At 57.6% G+C, this 19511-nt stretch overlaps 1 protein-coding gene across 1 annotated transcript in view; it reads right to left on the bottom strand.

The window, feature by feature from the left end:
* FAM135B (family with sequence similarity 135 member B) overlaps positions 1 to 18062 on the bottom strand; it is an 85076-nt gene extending 67014 nt beyond the window's left edge. The window contains exon 1 of the mRNA XM_016164292.2: positions 17964 to 18062. The gene's annotated coding sequence lies outside the window, so the exon portion shown is untranslated. The remainder of the gene's footprint in view (positions 1 to 17963) is intronic.
* Between the last annotated feature and the right edge of the window lie 1449 nt (positions 18063 to 19511).

Consider the following 19511-nt stretch of genomic DNA (forward strand, 5'->3'; position numbering starts at 1 on the left):
TTTGCAGTGAGTCAGGAAAACCCCACAGCGCTGTGGTCTGGGAACCATCTTCCCGAGGCCCAGGGGACGGGGGGCAGTGTGACAGCCAGGGCGGGCGAGGTCCCGGACCCCCAACCCTCGAGTCAAGCCAAGCAGCTCTCTTTCTGCCCGTGTTCCATATGGGGATTTTTTTGTTCGACTTCATCTGAAACGGGGAGTTGGTGCCTTTTCAAGAGTCTGGGAAGTTATCCAAGTAGCAAGACCCATACGGCCGCAGTGCAATCCCAAGGACGGAAAAGCCGGCATGGACGGGTTGCAGGAGATTCGGCCACCGCACCATCGGCCACCGTGCCCACGGAGGTCCGCGGGGCTGCCGCCCAGAACGCCGGGAAAACTGGCACCGAGGGAAACGTCCGAGTCCTGCGACTGGGCACGAGGCGCCTCGGCTGGGCCACGCCCCGTCCCGGGCCCCGGACCCCGGCCGTTAGAGCGACCGGGACCGACCCCTTCTGTACCTTGGCATGTGGGACTTCCCTGGCCGCGAGGCGATGCTTCACCTTCGGGAGCCGGGAAAACCTACGGGCTGTACTCATTGTTTAAAGAACAATTAATGAGGAAAACAGCAACAAGCCGGAATCACAGGCTCGAGGGCAATTATGCAATTAAGAAAATTAGAGGCTGCGGATCCAGGAGGCGAACTGTCAAGTTGGAAGCCGGGGCAGGAGAGGGCTCGCCGCCGCGGCGGGCACCCCCGGCGCCCACGCGAAGCCCGGGCACAGGGCGGGCAGCCCGGCCGGGGAGGCAGGACCACCGGGCCACGGAGCCGGGTCCCTCCCCGCCCATGTCGCTGCCCCTCCCCCGCAGGGCCCCTGCCCGGTGGACGTGGGGGGGCGTGCCGGCTCCGCGCTGGCCCTGCCCTCAGACGTGTCCCCCCGCGGGGTTCTCAGCTTCCCGCGAGGGGCCGTTGTACCCCGATTCACAGACGGGGTGAAGGGGGCTACGCTAGGCCAGCGCCTGTGTCACATGACCACGAGGCGAGGGGCAGGGAAGTCCGGGCCTCCCGGGCCCGGATGCTCCGTTCTCTTCACCGAGGCCCCTTGCCCTCCGTCCGGCCGCCTGTCCGCGTTCCTCGTCCAGGCTCCGGGGTCCGTGCTAATGTCCAGCAAACGCAGCATCCGCTCTCTGTCTGCCCGGCCCTGTGCTGCTGCCCGACCCGCACGTGACGGACGGAGCCACACGTCACCCACGCGGGCTCCGGGAGCCCAGCCCTGCAAACGGCCGGCCTCTCGCCGCCACCCGAGTCCGGCCTCGCTCCTCGCCTGCCGCGCGGCCCACGGAGGAGGCCGCGTGGCCCCCGCCCTGGATGCACCGAAGCTAAGACAGCTCGGGACGAGCGCGACAGCGGCACTGTGACCCAGTTAGAGAGAGCGGGCCGGAATCTCGGTCAGGAGAAGCGGGTCGGTGGCAGGCTGAGCGGGAAGCGAGCCCGAAGAAGCGGTCAGGAAGGACCTGGGCACGGGAACACCCAAACGCCGACTAAGGGAGCCTGACCGGACGGGAAGGGGGGGTCGGTCTAGGCTCGCGTGAGTCACGGAGTGGGCGGGGGGCGGCCAGGACGCCGGCTGGATGAGGCCACTAATGTCGGCTCGAGAAATTGATGAGCGCACAACTGAATTAAGAAACCGAGAAAAGAACAATGCTACTGCGTCTTATGGGATAGAGGGTCATGCCGGTGGGTCTGGCCCTGCCCACGCCGGGGAGCGGCTCCCCCGGAAGCGCCCGTCTTTAAAGCTCCCCGCTGAGCGCGTGCAGGGCCGCGACATACTGCTCGACGCACGTCCAGCTCCGGAGGTGAGCGCGTCATTTCCGCCTCAACCCCCGTCCTTAGACTCTCTTTCTCTCCTTAACACGATGGGTGGCGAGTCCACACGCCCCTGGCTTTGACGACTCAGGGTCAGGCAGTCATGTCGTCAGGTGTGCATTATCACACGGGGAGGATGCAGTGAGCAGGTGTGACAATGTGGGGGGCGGGGGGACGGAAGCAGATCCCAGAACGAATGATGGCGACGAAAGCGTTCTTCCCGCCTGCCCCCCAACGGCTCGCCTCCTCACCCCAAAGGCAGACCCCAATGCGGTCTCCGGGCATCACGGGTCTACGTCACCCTTTTCTTCCCCAAATGCTGCTCGGAAGACGCCGCGTGGCCCGTGCTGTAAACCCGCGGATTCGGCACATGTTCCGCACCCTGGGTGGGGGCCGATCCGTGTAACCCCAGTGTCCTCCTCAGCATGATTAGAAAGAAAACCTGGAAAGATGCAAAGCGGATTTAAAGCATCCCACAGGCGACCTTGCTGCACTGCTCCTCCAGAACATACTCCAGCCCCTCCATCCACGCTGTCCAACAGCCGAGCCACGGACCCGTGTGACGACTAGAGTTTAAGTTCACTAGATAAAAGAGAAAGCCCCAGTCCTGAGCTGTGCCGGCCGCTTCCAAGGGCGTGATAACCGCACGCGGCTTACGGTCTCCATAGCGGACAACGTGTGCAGAACGTTGTATTAGACAGGAAGGACCGCCTTAGACCAGACTCAGTGCCCCTAAAACGCAGGGGACAGGGAGCCAAGGTAAGCGACAGTATGAGACGACCACCCGAGCACTCCAGCACGCGGGGGGTTTTACGGGCCACGCGGTCCACGTTCTCACACAGTCCGTGCCCCGCGTGGAGGGCTGGGATGAGAGATGCGAGGGGCCAGGCCGGACCGCGTCACGCAGCCGCGCGACACGCGGGCGCGAACCGTGCGGCAGAGCCGGCCAGCGTCTGCTGAGAGGCGCCATTCTCCGACCTAAGTCCTTGCTCTTTAACCAACACGGCCGGGCGGGCTGTGTCTAGCACACGTCTACACGTCCTACGGGGCCCCGACGTTTGCTCTGCTCCCCTGAAACCACTTTTCTTATTTCGAATTTTGACTTCCACCCGGCCATTCATCTCTGCCTACCAGGCGGTTCGCTCACTCTCCATAAAACGACAGCACCCCCCCAAAATGAAATACTTACGTATAAATCTCACAACATACGTGTAAGACCTACATGAGGAAAACCACGAAACTCTGATGAGAGAAGGCAGGGAAGAACTAACTTAGTGGAGAGACATGTCACGTTCACGGGGGGGAGACTCGATACTGCCACGATGTCAGGTCTTCCCAACTTGATCGCCAGATTCAATGCCGCCCCAGTCAAAATCCGAGCGAATCATTTTATGGATAGCGAAAGCTGATCCTAAACGTTGTCCAGATACGCGCAAAAGACAGAGCGGCCCGTACGACGAGCGAAGCCGCAGAAAGACACCGCCCGGTTCTGAGGTTCACTACAAAGCCGAAGACAGTGCGGTAGGGATTGGTGAGAACGCAGACCATCGGATCAGCGGACCAGAACACAGAGCCCGAAATAAACCGACCTAAGCAGACGCCACCGATTTTTGACAAAAAGCAGAGGCAATAAAATGGAGAAAAGTTAACCTTTTCAACAAATGGTGTTGGAACGAGACAATATGTGTCCAAAAACAAAAACAAAAACAAAACAAAGCAAACAAACAAAAAACAGTAAACAAAAAAAACCTAGGCACAGTGCCGGGGAAAGGAGAAACAGGAAGATGTAGGTCGGCAAAGGGGACTCTCAGTTATTAGAAGAATAGTATGTGCTGTACATTTAAATATATACAATATATTGGTCACTCATTCCGAATAAGTTGGAAAAAATCAACTCAAAATGGATCACAGGCCTAGATCTAATACACAAAACTAAAAAATTCTTAGAACATAGGACGAAATCCAGATGACCTTAGGCTCGGTGATGACTTTTTAGATACAACGCAATGGCACAATCCACGAAAGAAAGAACTGATTAGCGAGGCTTCATTAAAATTAAAAATTTCTGCCATAAAAAAAGCCACTGTGAAGAAAATGAAAAGACGAGCCACACAGACCAGGATAAAATATTTTCAAAAGACGTATCCGATAAAGGACTGTTATCCAAAATATACCAATAAAAAAGTTCTTAAAACTCAACGATAAGGAAGCAAACAACGCAATTTAAAAACGGGCCAACGACCCTAACAGAGATGTCGCCGAGGAGAACGTACGGATGGGAAACAAGCCTACGAAACCACGTCACCCGTCGTCGGGGAAATGCACAGCAGATCAGCAGGACGGCACGGCGCGCTGATCGGAACGGCCGAAATCCAGGACGCGGGCAGCAGCAGACGCCGGCGAGGACGTGGAGCCCCGGGACCCCCTCCCCGGGACCCCCCGTCCTCTGCGGGGGACGCGGAACGGCGCAGCCACCGTGGGAGACGGTCGGCGGCTCCTTGCACAACCAGACACAGCCGTACCGCACGCGCCGTGTTTGGCCAAAGGAGTTAAGACGTGTGGTCACACGAAACCCCCCACGCAGATGTTTACGGCGGCGTCACTTGTTCCTGCCTTGAAGCCACCAAGACGTCCTTCGGTGGGCGGACGGGTCGACTTTGGTGCGTCCGATGGGCAGTCCAGTGCTAAAAAGAAATGCGCTACCAAACCGCAAAACGACGCGGAGGGACCTTAAAACGCAGACCCGAGGAGAAAGAAGCGACTTCAAAATGCCACGTGCAGTGCGATTCCGACCGTGTGACGCTGCCCAATGTGACATCCTGCCGTGGGCAGAACTGTGGGGACAGGGAAAAGGCGGGCGGTTGCCAGGGACTGGCGGGAGAGGGGGACCGGCGGGGTGCAGAGGAGTCTTAGGGCGGCGGAAGCGCTCCGTGATCCTGCCGTGTGGACGCACGTCGTTAACACGTGTCCAAACCCGCGGGACGTGCGACGCCCAGAGGGAGCAAATGTCAGCTGTGGACCCGGGGTGACGACGGCGTGTCCTCGCAGGCTCGTCCACCGTCACCGGTGGGCCAGTCTGGTGGGGGACGTTACCGGGGAGGCTAATCCTGGGGTCGGGGGCGGGGAGACAGGAGGTACATGGGAAATCTCTGCACCTTCTCTAGATTTTGCTGTGAATCTGAAACCGCTCTAAAATATTAAGCCTATTAAATGTTTTTAAGGAAACGTACACACTTTGGATTCTGTTTTTTAAAATCACGGCTATCAGCAACTCCCCTGAACCACCGGGGACCGCTCACTGAACGGCGTGCGGGGCACCCCTGACTTTCTGCAGTGCGATGCTGCCCCTGGAGCTGCATTGAAGAGCTTCTCTTCCGAGCCGAAGCGTTTGGGTTGCCGAGGTTTGGGGGTCCCAGTGTCTCACCCTCCGCAACTTGCTTTCGAATGACCTAGGAAAATACGCGTACGCTCATACGCGGATCAAGTAAATCTTCCCAAGTGGTACCAGTTGTGAAACCTACAGACGGGAAATGTGTGCGTACATCACACCTCTTCCTCCAGCTTCTCCGGGTGACTGAAACTTCTCGTCGTAAAACTCTCGTTAAACGACATTGCCATGGGGTACGCGGAACTGGCAGGTGTCAAAACTCTGAGGCAGTCCCTATCCGAAAAGCCCTTTCTGCTTTCCTTCACCGGCTAATGGAAAATTTCCATTCCTCTAACACTGTTTTATTTACGCGTGTCAGGGAGATGAAACGGGAGGAATACTTGATTGTGCCTTCTGACTCATCATCGGCTGTTAGCTTTTCATGACTCATTATCCGTGGACAAAAGGCAGCACATTTTACTAACATGAAATATTCAACAAAATTCTCCCACCTCCGTCATTACGATCCCACCCCAATTACTTCCTTTCTTCTCCTCTCCTCTTCCTTTCGGAATAAGGCATGGAAATTTATACGCAATATTAGCTTTGCCCACTTAACACGAGGGACCTCATTTCTTCCGCACGTGTTACAACGATGTGCTTTTGACTCAGCCAGAGCTAACAAGAAAGCCTTCTCTTACACTCCGAAACTTAAAATAATATATATTATAAGACAATAATTGAATAAAAAAGTGGAATAGTTGCCCGATGTCGGGGAGAGCAAATAAAAACCGAAAGTAGCCACGTTGCTGGAATTACGAAACGGAACAAGTGAGGGTTGAAGGGGACCTGGGAATTCTCTACAGGACAGCTAGAAGCCAGACGCTATCTCTGAACGGACCCAGGTGGCTCAGGTGGCCGCCAATTTAATATTCAACCTGGGCGCCGACCGCAGACCCTGGAAAGGGAACTTGTGTTTTTCACGCACACGAGCGGCTGCACGCCTTAGGGACAAGGGGGGCAGGCGGGAAAGGGGGGGTCGGGGACACGAGAAGGCAGTCAGGCCCCCACCGCGACTGGACCGCGGACGGACCGTGACGCCGGGGGGGGGGGACACAGAGCCCAAGAACGCCCGCCCTGTAAGTGCGAGCGTCGGAGGCGCCTCCGTGAGCCACGGGACGTCACGCCTGGAGGTGCGGCGGCCCAGCGTGACACACGTGGGCTCGGCGTGAGCACCCGGAACGCCTCCGCCGCTTCACGGCGAAGCTGCTGAGGGAGGAGGGGTGCAGGCGGTACCCACCGGCCCCCGTCAGCCTTGGGTGACACAGTCTCTGACGCGGAGCGCCCGGCTTGGGCTACAGGTGACAGCATCACCCGGAAAATATGACACTCACTGCGCGCACAGAGCGAGCCATTCGCTCGCTGGTTATTAATCCGACGCCCGTCCGGCAGGCCGGTGAGGGGTCAGCAAAAGCCGACCTGTTCTCATCCCCGTGGGGCAAGGGGCTCACGAAGGCGACGAGACCACCGCGGACTCAGACGAGACGTTTACGGCGCCCGAGGGTGACGGGGGTGACACGTGAGCTGCAATCTGCGAGACGGACACGGGGAGGTGCCGGCTGCCGCCCAGGCGGAGCCCGAAGACAGGAGGAGCCACACGGCCTACGCCGCTGTTTTCTGAACGTTCCGGAACACAGCCAGGCAGGAGACGAAGCCGCACACACACGCACGCACACGCACGCACACACATGCTGCCGGCGTGGCCCACGTGCATTTTGTATCCACACGCTAAATAACGACAGTCTCCGTGTGTTCGGAGGGGGTAGGCGTGAGCCTCTACTTCAAATGGCCTTCCTAACAATGTTTTTAAAAATTTATCACGATATTATTTAATTAGATCAGCTTTGCTTCTCGACTCACGGAGTGGCTGGAAAAAGCTCCTACTCAATTTTCATTCATGTTTTAATTACCAGCATTGTCTTCAATCTGTGGCTTCTTTGCAGACATGTTTAAAACTCACTTGTTCATTTTGTGAGGGCTGTTTTATTAAAACTAGCTATCATAACCCAAAATGTCCACTAACTGGACCCCGCGAAGGAAAGGACGAGGACACCACTCTGGCCTGCCTTGTGAAGGCTCGACCCCTGTCTGGACGCCTGTCATGCTGCACGTGACTACCCGACAGGTAGACAGGTGGGGCTACTACAATCTGCAGAATATTAGGTAATAAAAAGCCCCATTTCTTACTTTAAAAATCATAAAAACGGTATAAATAAAAGTGCCGGTCTGTGCTCCAATGAACTCTCTCTAGCCTTCCCGGGGTGCACGCTTCTCCCTCCGGAAACCCCCGCTTCGGGACACTAAAGAGCCAGGGAGAGCGGGGGGCAGAGGGGGGCAGCGGTCACCAACGCGAGCCACGCCGGAGCACAGGTCCTCGACCTCGGTGGCACCCGAAGGCCCAGCGAGGATCCCCAGGAAGAGGGGGGATGTGCAGGACCACAGCTGCATGTTGAGAACTTCTGGAGGGGGGCGCGGCTCGTGTCCTGGGGAGGTCAGTCAGGAGGCTGTCACTGCGCCTGAGCCGGGGTGACGGTCTCGCCGGGTCCCAGTGGGGAAGATGAGGCTGGAGGAAGGCGAGGAGGGCAGAGGTGGCCGGACAGTGGGCGGAGGGAGAGGCGCATGGGAAGGACGGCCCCTGCGTCTGGCTTAGGACCACGAGCGGACAGAGGCGCCGCTCGTCCACCGACACGGGAACGTCGCCCCGTGGGAACGGAGGGCGAAACCCGGGCGTTTAAGCCGCTGTGAAACGCGCTTCCGGGCGCTCGGCAGGAGACCCGCGCCGGCAGCGTGATCAAGCGAAATCTAGGAAGGGTCTGGTCTGCTCCACTGGCTCCCTGTCGCCGTGCGCTGAGCAGTAGCCGGAGTTCGCGTGATGAGGTGGACGGGGAAGACGCAGGTGCTCGTTTGTAGCTGAAGGGAGCCCACCTGAGCAGCCCGCGCCCTGTGCGCCTCCGGCTGCAGACTCACTCCAGCTGCAGACATTCCGGGAAAGGCAAAGCCACGGATCCAGGGGTGGGGGGCGGGGATGAACAGTGGGGCGCAGAGGTGTTTTAGGGCGGTGGAGATACTCCGTGTGAACCTATAACGGGGGGACATGTCGCTGCACACTTGCCCAAACCCGCAGAACGTGCAACACCGAGCAGGAACCCCGACGTCAACTACAGACTTCCAGGGACAATGACGTGTCCACGTAGGCCTGTCAGGGGTGGCAGATGTACCACTGTGGTGCGGGATGAGAAACCTCTCTGTACTTTGTGCTCAATTTTTGCTATGAACGTAAAAGTGCTTAAAAATAACCCTATTAAAAATAAAAACAAAACAAAAAATCTCCCCGCTAGTCATGTGGGCTCAATCACCACAGAGCCCAGGAATCGGTTCTGAAGAAAAACCCTGATCCAGGTAACCCACTCCCCAAAACTAAACCCTTCCAGGCTTTTCAGTCCCCCACAAACTAAAGGGCTCTCAGCGAAGAGTTAGCAAACGTCTCCCCACTTCTGCATTAAAATCCTCACTGCCGGATAATTGATCATCGTTCTAGGTCACGCATTCGGCATGTTTAAAGGTTAGACCTGCCACCTCTACCCAACCCACCCACCCACCCATCCTTCCAATGACCCAATAAGTTGCATTTTCCTATAGTTCGCAGTTTCCTGCAATAAAGTATGAAGTGCAAAGGTAAATGTCTAAAATTTTGATTATTTACTTCCCTGAACAAGTAGGAAGGACACAGATCGCCCTGGATTTTCCTCCCTCCCTCCCTCCCTCCCTAACCCCAACAGGCCCCTAATTCATAAAGTCTCTCCACGTGAACATGCTTGCGGTCTCTCATGCACATTTCAGAATCCGGAGATGCTGGAAGCGGACCTGACATTAAGGACCATCCGCGGGGTGCCCCCCGCACCCCCTTCCTATTCCAAGCCAAGCACAAGCTCAATCACTTTCCCAAATCCACACAGCTGTGTGGCTAAAAGGCACACATTTTGACTGGAGTTTTTGAGTTTTGGTTTTTTTGGGGGGGGGGATTTTTTTGTTTTGTTTTGATATCTATCGCTGAATTTTAGATGCCCTCACGAATGACACCAGCAGGGTGGCTGGGCAGAAACACGCTCTGGATCAGACCAATTTGGGGTCAGCTTTAGGCTTTCTCTGCTGCCGGCTGTGGGACTGTGAGCGAACTATTTCCCCACTCTGTGCCTCGGTCCCCTCGGCTTTCAATAGGGCCAGTGAGGATGCCCAAGGGGAGAAGAAACAAAGTTCCACCGGAGAGAGGGCTTGTCGCGGTCACTAGCACACAGTAGGTGCTTAAAAAGAGCTTGCTTTCCCCTGTCGTCTGCACGACTAAACCATTCAACCCTAACCTGTCACATAACGAGGACTTATGATCTCGCTTCATCTCCAGGATCCACATGCTTTTGAAGAGGGAAAAAAAAAAGGAAAAAAAATCAAGGAAATCTCATTCTATTCAGAAACAAACAAACAAACATATTAATATTCATTTCATTGTCTCGAATGGCCAACACAAGCTGGCATATTTTTAAAACACCCAGCTCGATATTCTACCTCGGGCAGAAGATTCCAGGGATAATCTTATCTTTAAAGACTTTCTTTAAACAAACTAAAAACAGGCACTTTATCCTTCGGTGAGTTTTCTATTCTCGTTTAAAATCAACAGGATTTCACAAAAACCACCGATTCTGTAGTCCACTCTCTTCCCTGCAACACCACCTCGGCCATGACGACGCACCCAGAAATTAATCTCCCAGAAAACCGATACCAAATCTTTAAAACACCCAACACTTCTACATTTAATTTTAGCAATTTCCGATGTAACTTATTTTAGGAATTACGCTACCCGGCCTTGTTTCGGCAGAGTTTACAGACTGGAATGTGGATTCTCCTTGATGACTCACTGTGACCTTTCCGCACGTGACGTACTGCTGAGCACTCTCAGGGCCTGGTACCCCAAACGCTCCTCAGGCGTCAGCACCTCCAAGGCGGCGTCATTCCAGACCCCAAAGTTCTGCCTGTGACTGCCCCTTGGTCAGCCCCTCAGAGGGAGCCTCGCCCGAGCTCCTCAGTCCTCGTGCTGGAATGTCAATGTCGCCACCCTCTTAGTCGACATTCAAGCATGCAGAGTAGTCTTTCATCAGAAGGAATGCTTATTAACCCCCTGCCGTGAGCCAAGGACTAAGACAGACTTTTAAAACTTGATTTTTTTCATTGGATTTTCATTAAAGGTTCCTCGTGGGTTGCCGATTATCACCATTTGAGAGTTAAGGAAACCCAGGCCATCAGAGACAGAGAGAGAGAGGCTCAGATCACAACCAGGTTATCACGACAAGGACCACGAGGTACGGGCGCCACGTGGAGCCGGGAGGGGAGTCACAAAGAAGGGCTGGCCGAGTGCGAGCGATCTCGTCGGCCTGAGGTTCCCAAGAAATCCAAGGACGACAGGGATGGGCGACTTCACAGGCAGGCGAGGCGGCCGGCTGAGAAGGTGCGGGCCCAGGTGTCACAGGGGCCTCGGCTCCACTCGGAAGACCCCACGACGACGGCAAATCCACACGGCTCGTGGGGTGGCGAGAAACACCCAGATCCGGGAACCGGGACTTCCGCTCTGCGCCAAAGTACCCGGGTGGGTGCGGCTCCCAGAGTCGGATCCACGGCGAGGACCTGGCCGCAGGGTAGACAGCACGGTGGGGCCACACGTGCCCCCAGCCGCCACGCGACCAGGCTGAGCCGCGCCCCCAGCCGCCCCGTGACCAGGCTGAGACACATCCTCGCCCACCTTCTGTCTCCTTCCGCCGCCCTCACACCCTCTGAGATTCTAGCCGAGAACCGGCCCTCGACCCCTGTACAGAAGCCCACCACAGTCTACACCTCAGGGGTATGACGTGGGCCTCTATCCCAGGGCTCAGGACAGGGAACAGGTAGGATGACTCCACTGTGGCCGAGGATGTCCCCAAGGTAACCCGGATAACAAACGTCAGAACTAGGGTGACCAACTGACCTGGGATTGAGGGGAAGTTCCTTGGACGCAAGACTTTCCGTTGTCCAACTGGAACGGTCCCAAGAAAAAAGAGACAAGTTGGTCACCGCAGTCAGAACTGGGATGTGAGCCACGCCTGTCCACCCCGAATGGCATCTCGCTCTCCACGGTGCTGTCCTTGACAGGACTGTCGCCTCGTGTGAGCCTGGATGCCTGCAACCTCGGGACTCGCCAGCAGAGCCTCCGCCCCGTGGAGCTGGCGCCCAGGGCGTCTGCAGGCTCGGGGGCCACCCCGCCCCTCTCCTGGGACAGGGAGTGTCCTCAGCCAGGGTCCACCAGAGGACCTCGGCAGATCCATAGCCCCAACAGCGTTTTCTGGAAAGAATGAATGTAGATTGCATCAGATGGTCAAAGCGATCCTTGAAACGCTGGGGGTCTGGGACGCCTGCCCCGAAACGCGCGGCTTCCATCTCGGGATGGAGCGGGACGGTGGGGGCTGCACGTGGGCCTCCTCCGCGCGGTCTCGGGCAGAGCTGTTTCCCAGGGGATAACCCAACGCCAGCTCTGTTCTCCCTGGGCCGGGGCCGAGGTCACCCACTGCCTCCTTCATGCTGTCCTCAGCCTCGTCCTGGGGGAGGGGGAGGATTTCCCTTTTGTTTAACCGAAGGACATTTGTCAGGGTTGGCTCAGGAGACAGGACTGTCAGACGGATCCGGGAAGGAGGCGTGGCAGCGGCTGGGGGCTGGCTTCAGTGTGTCCCTCATCTGGGATCCTGCCTCCTGACCAGGAGGCCTAAATGGTACTTACGCAGGGATGTGGTGGTTTTTCCTTTATTTGAAATAGTGTGATTCCATTATTGAAGGATCCTGGTATTAATGGGTCCATAAGTGCTTTGAGAAATACCGTTTGCATGCTCACTGGGTGCCAGGAACTGTCCTAAGTGTTTGGTGCAGCTATAAACAGGGCACAGTCTTGGCACGGTGGAGCTTACATCTTGCAGGGAAGACGGTCAAAAAAAAAAGAAAGAAAAAAAAAGACAACAGCAGACAAGCGCTTCTGCCGCATTTCAAACAGTGACCTAGCGACGCATGCTCTGGAGAAAAACGAAGCAGGCTCTGTGGCTGGAGACCAGAAGGGGCCACTTGAGTAGGGGGGTCAGGGAGACCCCCACAAGGAGGAGGCTAGCATGAGGGGGGGGGGGGCGAGCCATGGAGCCATCAGGGGCCAACGTGCCCCGGTGCAGAAACTCATTGGGAGCAGAGACACGGCGGGAGACCCCGAGGCAAGAGGAAGCCACGGAGCGTGTGCTTTCCGGTTACTCTTCTCCGTGGGCGGCGATACACGCCTCGCGAGTCCAAAGAACCTGGATTTCTTCGTTCTACACACTTCCTTTCGGCGGCAACGTCTACCCCAGGTTCTCCATCAGCATCCATGTGCCGCTGGCCTCCTCAGTCTATATCTTTAGCCAAAAACCCTCTTCTGGGCTTGATCGGTATCTCTAATTCCCTAAGATGTACGTGGACCTAAAAATCTATTTATCAAAGCCGAACTCAGCATTTCCCCCTCAAAATCCGTTCTTTCTCCCTGGGCCCCCGGGCCGGTGAACAGCAACGAGGCCAATCCGTGAGATCACGCCAGGGAGCTGAGAGTCACCGCCGATACTGCTCCGTGTCAGACGCCGCGTGCTGAGTCAGGCGGTGCTGCCCAGCGCTCCCCTGCTGTAATATTTCCCAAGTTCGCGCTCCGGTCTGCGCCCCGCCGCCTTCCCCTGGCTCGGTGGTCTTCCGCCGAATGCCCCCACCCCTCATCTTACTTCCCTCCAATGCCTTCTGTTCTCCGCGCTGCGGCCCGATTCCAAAACGCAAGCCTGCGTTCGGCACACCCCCAGTTTAAACCCCTTCCTTCTGCTGGTGGACGAAGCTGGAGGCGTCACGTTTCCTGATGCCACGTTATGACGCAAAGCTACAGCGACACGGCGTGGCGTGAAAACTGGACACACAGAACGGCGGGACGGAAGCGAGGGCCCGGAAATAAACTCGCGCCTCCGTGGTCGACGGGCCTCCGATGAGGAGACCGAGATCATGCAAGGAAAAGCCAGTTTCTCCAGTGAGAGGTGCTGGGAAGACTGGATGCCCCCGCGCAAAGGGCTCAAACGGAACCCTCATCTCTCGTCCCATGCAAAAGTCGGCTCAAAATGGATTAAAGGCTTAAACATAAGATCTGAAACGGAAAAACGCCTAGAAGAAAACGGGAAAAGCCCCTCGACACTGGTCTCAGCGATAATTTTTTTTTTTTTTTTTTTTGGATATGACACCGTAAGCACAGGCTACAAAAGCAAACCATAAACCAGTGACACTTCGTCCAACTAAACATTTTCCGCACAGCAAAGGAAACAATCGGCATCGTGAAAAGGAACCGAAACAAGGAACTTGAAGAGACACCTGCGGCCTGCGTCTCTGTACCCAGGGCAGGGGAACAAGCTAAACGTCCTTCGACGGATGAATGCGTAAAAACACCGGCGTACACCGGTAACGGGACATTACTCGGGCTTAAGAAATAGCATCCTGCCGCCGTTTGTGACAACGGGAACGGGCCTTTCGCAGCCGACCGTCGGGGTCTGGCATGCTGAGTGACTCATGGCAGCCTGCTGACTCGGATTTCCTGTCCCGGGCACACCACAGTGCCACTCCGTGACACCAGGGGTGGCGAGCCATGGGGAAGAGCCCTGGCCCACGGGGCCGATCTCCTCTGCGATGCTGAAATCCCCGTCGGCAACCACCCGAGACCGGCGTGCAGGCCCCCGGGGATGACCGACGGGCGGTCGTCGGCCCCGTGAGCACCGAGCCTGCGAAGCTCAGAGGATGTTAGAGACGCCCCCGAACGCCCTCCAGCTCTCTCACGTAACTGCGGGCTGCGTCCATCCAGCTGCTTGTCACTTGAGTGAAGGAGATCTTCCAGGATGGACAGGGCAGTGGGACAGCTTACCTGGGCTTAGGTAAGGACCAGGCTGGGACCAGGACAGGTGTCATGGGGTATTCGACAGCTTCCTAAAGTCCCGGGATCGTCTTGGGCACTCTGGCCTTCTAGACTGGGGGCAATTCTAACAGGAGAGAAATATGCAGGTGGGTAGTGAGTGCCTGAAGATGGAAAGTCTGGGCAGGTGATGAGTTCTGAGCAAAAGAACAGCCTGAGGGCCACAGGTGGAACCTTGGTGAGGAGAATATTGATTAGTGCACGAAAGCACTGAAGAACAGGCTGCCCAGGGCCACCAAAGCCACCCAGGCCACTCACAGATGAAACTGAGGCCCAGAAAGGCGAGGAAGCCAGGTCATTGGACCTGTGAGCCGTCAGCCTCAGGGCGCGAGTGAGTTCCAGATGGAAATCTCCAGCTTACTCTGCTCTCCCACAAGAAGGGCTCTCAGCAAGGGGGTCTGCCACCGCCACAGTCTCTCAATCTCTCCATTTGGGACATTTCAAAACATTCTGGAACCGTCTATCATTGGCAATTAACATGTGTCATTTGGAAATTTCAGATATTACGTGTTAAGTGCCAGGCGTGACACTTAATGTGCATCCTTCCTAACCTGTCTTGAGAGGTAGCTGTCACTGTCACAGTCTGCAGATAAGGCAAATGGCTGAGGGGGGCAAAATGATTTACTGAAGCTCACGCGGAGCTTGGAAGTGGGGGAGCCAGGGCTCACAGCCCATCTTGTCTGATGTGGTGTCATTAGACAGAGACTTTGCTCATTTTCAAGGCAAAAAATAATAATAACAAGAGAAATAAATAATGTATTGGGCAGAGCGTTTTACAGTCTGTGAATGGCTTTCGCTGCCCAGCTGTACATTCACTCCAAGCACTAGGCCTCTCTGGGAGATGGCATTATCATCCACAGTTTATGAACGAAGAAACTGAGGCACGCAGAAATCATGCACCTTAGTTCCAGGCCCCCTTAGGACCGGGATTCTCCTGATCCAATCTGTGTCCCTTCCCAGTACCTTGGAGCTGAAATCAAGGAAAAAAACTGAAGGGACAGAAATATATTTTCAGTTTAAAATATTCCATCAGATGTTTTCAGCAAATGTTAGGCGAAGGCCATTCAACACAGATTACAGTTATTCTAAAGCACCCACTTGAAAAAAAAAAGTGAGCATTTTAAGGCAAAATATGTATCTCCTTCGCTCTGCTTCAGTAGGTCAGCCCTGAGAATGCACAGCACCCCAGTGAGCCTCCTTAGGGCTCGCCGCACGGACCGAGACGGGGGGAGGCAGCTGCGACAGCCCCTGAGCACGCGAGCCCGGCGCAGGTGGTCATGTCGAGGTAGAGCTCATGCGACAACCACTCGGCATGGCGGTCGCTAAGCCCGAGGCTGGGCCACAGCCGAGGTGGCACAGGGCAGGGACCCGGCCCTGGGGGGTGGGGGGCGGTTCATGCATGAGTGCAGGCAATGCCCACAGGACACCACCCAGGCTGTCACAGAGCGGGTCCGGGGCGCTGTGGGAGCAGAGGGGAGACAGGCCAGGGGGACTCCCACGGGAAGGGGCAAGTCAGCTGGTTTGTGAAGAAAAGAGGGACGCGAGAAGTGGTCGTTGTGGGCAGAGAGCGGCGTGAGCAAAAGCAGGGCCGTGACCGAGCGGGATGGCACGCAGTAAGACGGTGCCGGCTCCTTCCGGCAAGCACGGTCCCCTTGGCAGTTGCGTTGAGCTGCAAGTGTCCCATCCAGCCAGGCAGACACGTGTTACACACGTGGCATTAGAGAGCAGGGTTGGATGAAGGTGACTCTGGCCCCCAAGGAGCTCACAGCGTGCCCACCATATCCATCCAACCTAAATTTAAACGAATCCCCACTCGTTTAATTGCATAAATCCTGTTTACACTATTAAATGCTTAGCCCAGGCCTGTGGTGACTTCACAGGATGGCAAAGCCCTTGACCTTCAACATCTGTAAGCAAAGATGGCGACTTGCTGGCTTTCCCCTGATAAGGACCTCTCTACATGTCCCTGAGTGTATCTCGGACCAGATAATGGCATTTCAACTGTGAGTCACTGACCGATACTTCTCCCTTGTCATAGCCGATGTCTGCTAAGGATGTGCTGAGCTGGGGAAGGAGTTTCTTTAGAAAAGAATGATCATCCCTTTCATGCGCACGTATGTTAGGTTTTGAAAAGCCCTTCTCCATCCATCACCGTCACAGGAGCCTGGTAAGCTGCAAGCACTGTTCACCTCCCCATGCTACAGGTGAGGGAAAGGCAGGCGTCTCAGCCAGGTGGAGCCACCCAAGGCCACACAGCAGGTACACGGTGAGCTCAGAACTCCAACCCATGTTTTCTGACTCCCAGATCTCGGCCTTTCTCTACACACCTTACCATCTGCCTGGAACACAACGATATTATCCTCGTAATGACATGAATCCCAGAGGAAATGCCGGTCAAATCACATCCCCTCAGGCAACATAACTACAGCATAAATTAATAGCCCAATTAGAGAACACAGCCTTTTAACTGGGACTCGTCACTGTACCCCCGAGGCCAGGGTACAAAGAGAGAGCGTGACCAAAGTCAATGGCTGCCTGTCCTGGAAGTCACCCAGAGACCCGCCTCCCTACGTGCGAGAGTCCTGAGCTCCAAATTCTTCACCTGACCGTAATCTCCCTCGCTCTGGGGCCCCGGCCAAGCCGAGCTGGGTCTGGAACCGAGCCCAACCCTCTGCCCCGATCTCTGGCCTGCAAACGAGGTTAAGAGTCCACCACTTCGTGTGGACACTTGAGAGCCTGCCCGTGCTCACACTCCCCTTAAGATCAAGAGCAGCAGAACCCGAGGGAAGGGAACGCGCCCCCCCGTTCAAACAGAGCAGTGAAGCGGATTCTCTAGCTGTCTGAGTGGGACAGTTTGCTGATGGCTGGAGTCCTGGGGGCGGGTGGCCCAGGGGACAAAGGGTGTTGTTATGCTCAGGGTCATCTTGTTCTGTTGGTAACAGTGGGGTGGGGGAATGGCTAGAAATCAGGTGAGAAGGGGGGAGGCACTGGACTGCTCATTCATAGCGTTATTTCTATGCCCACCCCACCCCCAACCGCCACAGGCAGTAACCTGATGTAAAGTCCAGAAACGGCCCTGGGTCCCAAAATGGCAATAGTTCCCCCTTCCCTGTCTGAACCGCCCCTCTGGCGGCCGGCTTTGAGGCTGACTTCCATGTCATAGCTGAGCTGCAGTGCGCCCCCCCCCACCCTCCGCCAACACACACACACACACACACACACACACACACACACACACACACTGTCCCCAGAAAGAACGGGTCTCCGGGTCAGCCCTGATCTCGGATAAGGACTACTACTGTCCCCTTCTGCCCAACGCGGTCTTCCCAGGAACCTGGCCCTGGTTCAAGGGCTCGAGGACCTGCGTGCCCGGGTCTGGGCGAGCTCCCTCAGCCTCCAAGTGGGACTCGCACGGGGACCCCCCGCGTTAACCCAGCGTCTCCGCGCCTGTCACACCGGATTTCCCCTCTTGCCCTCTCAAGACCCGCCCAGATGTGCCGCTGGACTAGAGGACAGAGAGCCTGGGGGAGCGAGGGGGAGACCGGTCACCTTTCACGGTGGAGTCCCTGTTAAGTAATAGAAAAGCCATCCAACAAGCAACCACGCTTCCAGAAACGTCACTGCCACAGAGGACAGAGTTTTGCAGCCGCCGACCCCGGATGGCTGTCGCCTACCTGTCTCCCGCTGCAGGGCGCCCCTCCGCCACCTCCTCAGGCCGCCGCGCGCGGGTCCCTCGCTCTCCTCGCGTCACCTTCTGCAGCCGCCGGCTCTCGGCGCGGCGGCGGGCGCAGCGCGGAGTCCGGGCACCTGCGAGCGGGGTCTCGCGCGGGGCCCGCGGGCGGCGCGGCTGCGGGAGGAGGAGCGAGCGGCCGCTGCCCTCGCCGCCGCCGCCGCGGTGCTGATGCGGTTGCTATGGTTATGGAACTCCGCGGCCGCGGGCTCTCGGCGCAACAGCTGCCCGGCCGCGGCCTCCGGGCAGCGCCAGCGACCGGGCCGGGAGGCAGGGCCGCAGACGCGGCCACGGCGACGCGCGCCTCCGCCGCGCGGGGAAGCGGGGGCCGCGCGCACCCGCCGCCTGCGGCCCGGCTCCCCGCGGCGCCCGCGCTCCTCCGCCTCGCGCGCCCGGCCCGGCGCAGGCACCAGGCACCAGGCGCGGCGCGCCCTGGCGGCCCGGAGCGCACCCGCCGCCCGCGCCCCGCGCCCCGCGCCCCGCGCCCCGCGCCCCGCGCCCCGCGCCCGGCCTGTGGGGGGCGCAGCGGCATCCCCGACGCCTGCCGGGCCGTGAGCATGCTCAGTCTCCGCGCCCTCGGGGGCTGGAGGGCCGGGGTGCTGCGGGGTGGAGGGGGGTGAGGGGGGACAGTCTTCCAGGACCCCCGGGTGGGCAGGGCTTTAAACTTTTAAGAGAGGCCCAGGGGCACCCCAGCGGGTGCCTGGGAAGAGTCAAAACCCTAAGCACCTCCGCCTACAGCACGGGCGCCCACAGCCGACCAGCCGGTCCTGGGCCGCTCGCGCACTTGGTGCTGGGCCCGGGGAGTGCGGGACGGTGAGATTCGGTCCCCAGCGGAGGGCAGCCTGGGGAAGGTCGGGACGACCCCGGCCGCTGCACGGAGGCTTCTCCGTGCTCGCGGGCACCATGGCGGGGAGCCCTCCTGGCCCTTGTGTTACAGATGAAACGACAGCCCCAGAGGGGAGCCGGGGACCAGCGCTCCCTCGCTCGCTGCAGGACTCGCAGCCCAGTAAGAGGCGCAGCGTGTGCTGCGCAGTTGCAATGGGTGTGAAGAGCGGCTGGTGTAATCGCGGAGGGCCGGGCGAGGCAGTCAGGGAAGGACCCTGAGAGGAGGATACTCACACTCACACTCCCGAAAAAGGGGGCAGGGGAAGGGGGTGGGAGTGGGGGCGGGGGGCGGCTTCCTTCCAGAAGGAGAGGACAAGTAAGCGAAGGCCCAGGGGCAAAAGCGCCAGGTCTGGTCTGGACCAGGCCAGGCTCCAGCAGAGCTGGGACAGATCCGGGAGAGGCCAGGAGTAACGGGGCTCCCAGGACAGGCTGCATCAGGGGCTTTGGGAGCCAAGCGAGGGTCTTGGGACGTGACCCCAGGGACAACAGGGGGTCGTTGGAAGTTTCGGCTTATGAAAGGCTGGGTGTACATTTTGGGAAGGTGACCCTAGTGGAAGCGTGTGGCGGGTCGGGTGGGTGTGAAGGCTGTGAAGGGGCCTGGCCAGGC

The sequence above is a fragment of the Rousettus aegyptiacus genome, unplaced genomic scaffold, assembly GCF_014176215.1.
Source record: "Rousettus aegyptiacus isolate mRouAeg1 unplaced genomic scaffold, mRouAeg1.p scaffold_m13_p_15, whole genome shotgun sequence".
NCBI classification, from domain to species: domain Eukaryota; kingdom Metazoa; phylum Chordata; class Mammalia; order Chiroptera; family Pteropodidae; genus Rousettus; species Rousettus aegyptiacus.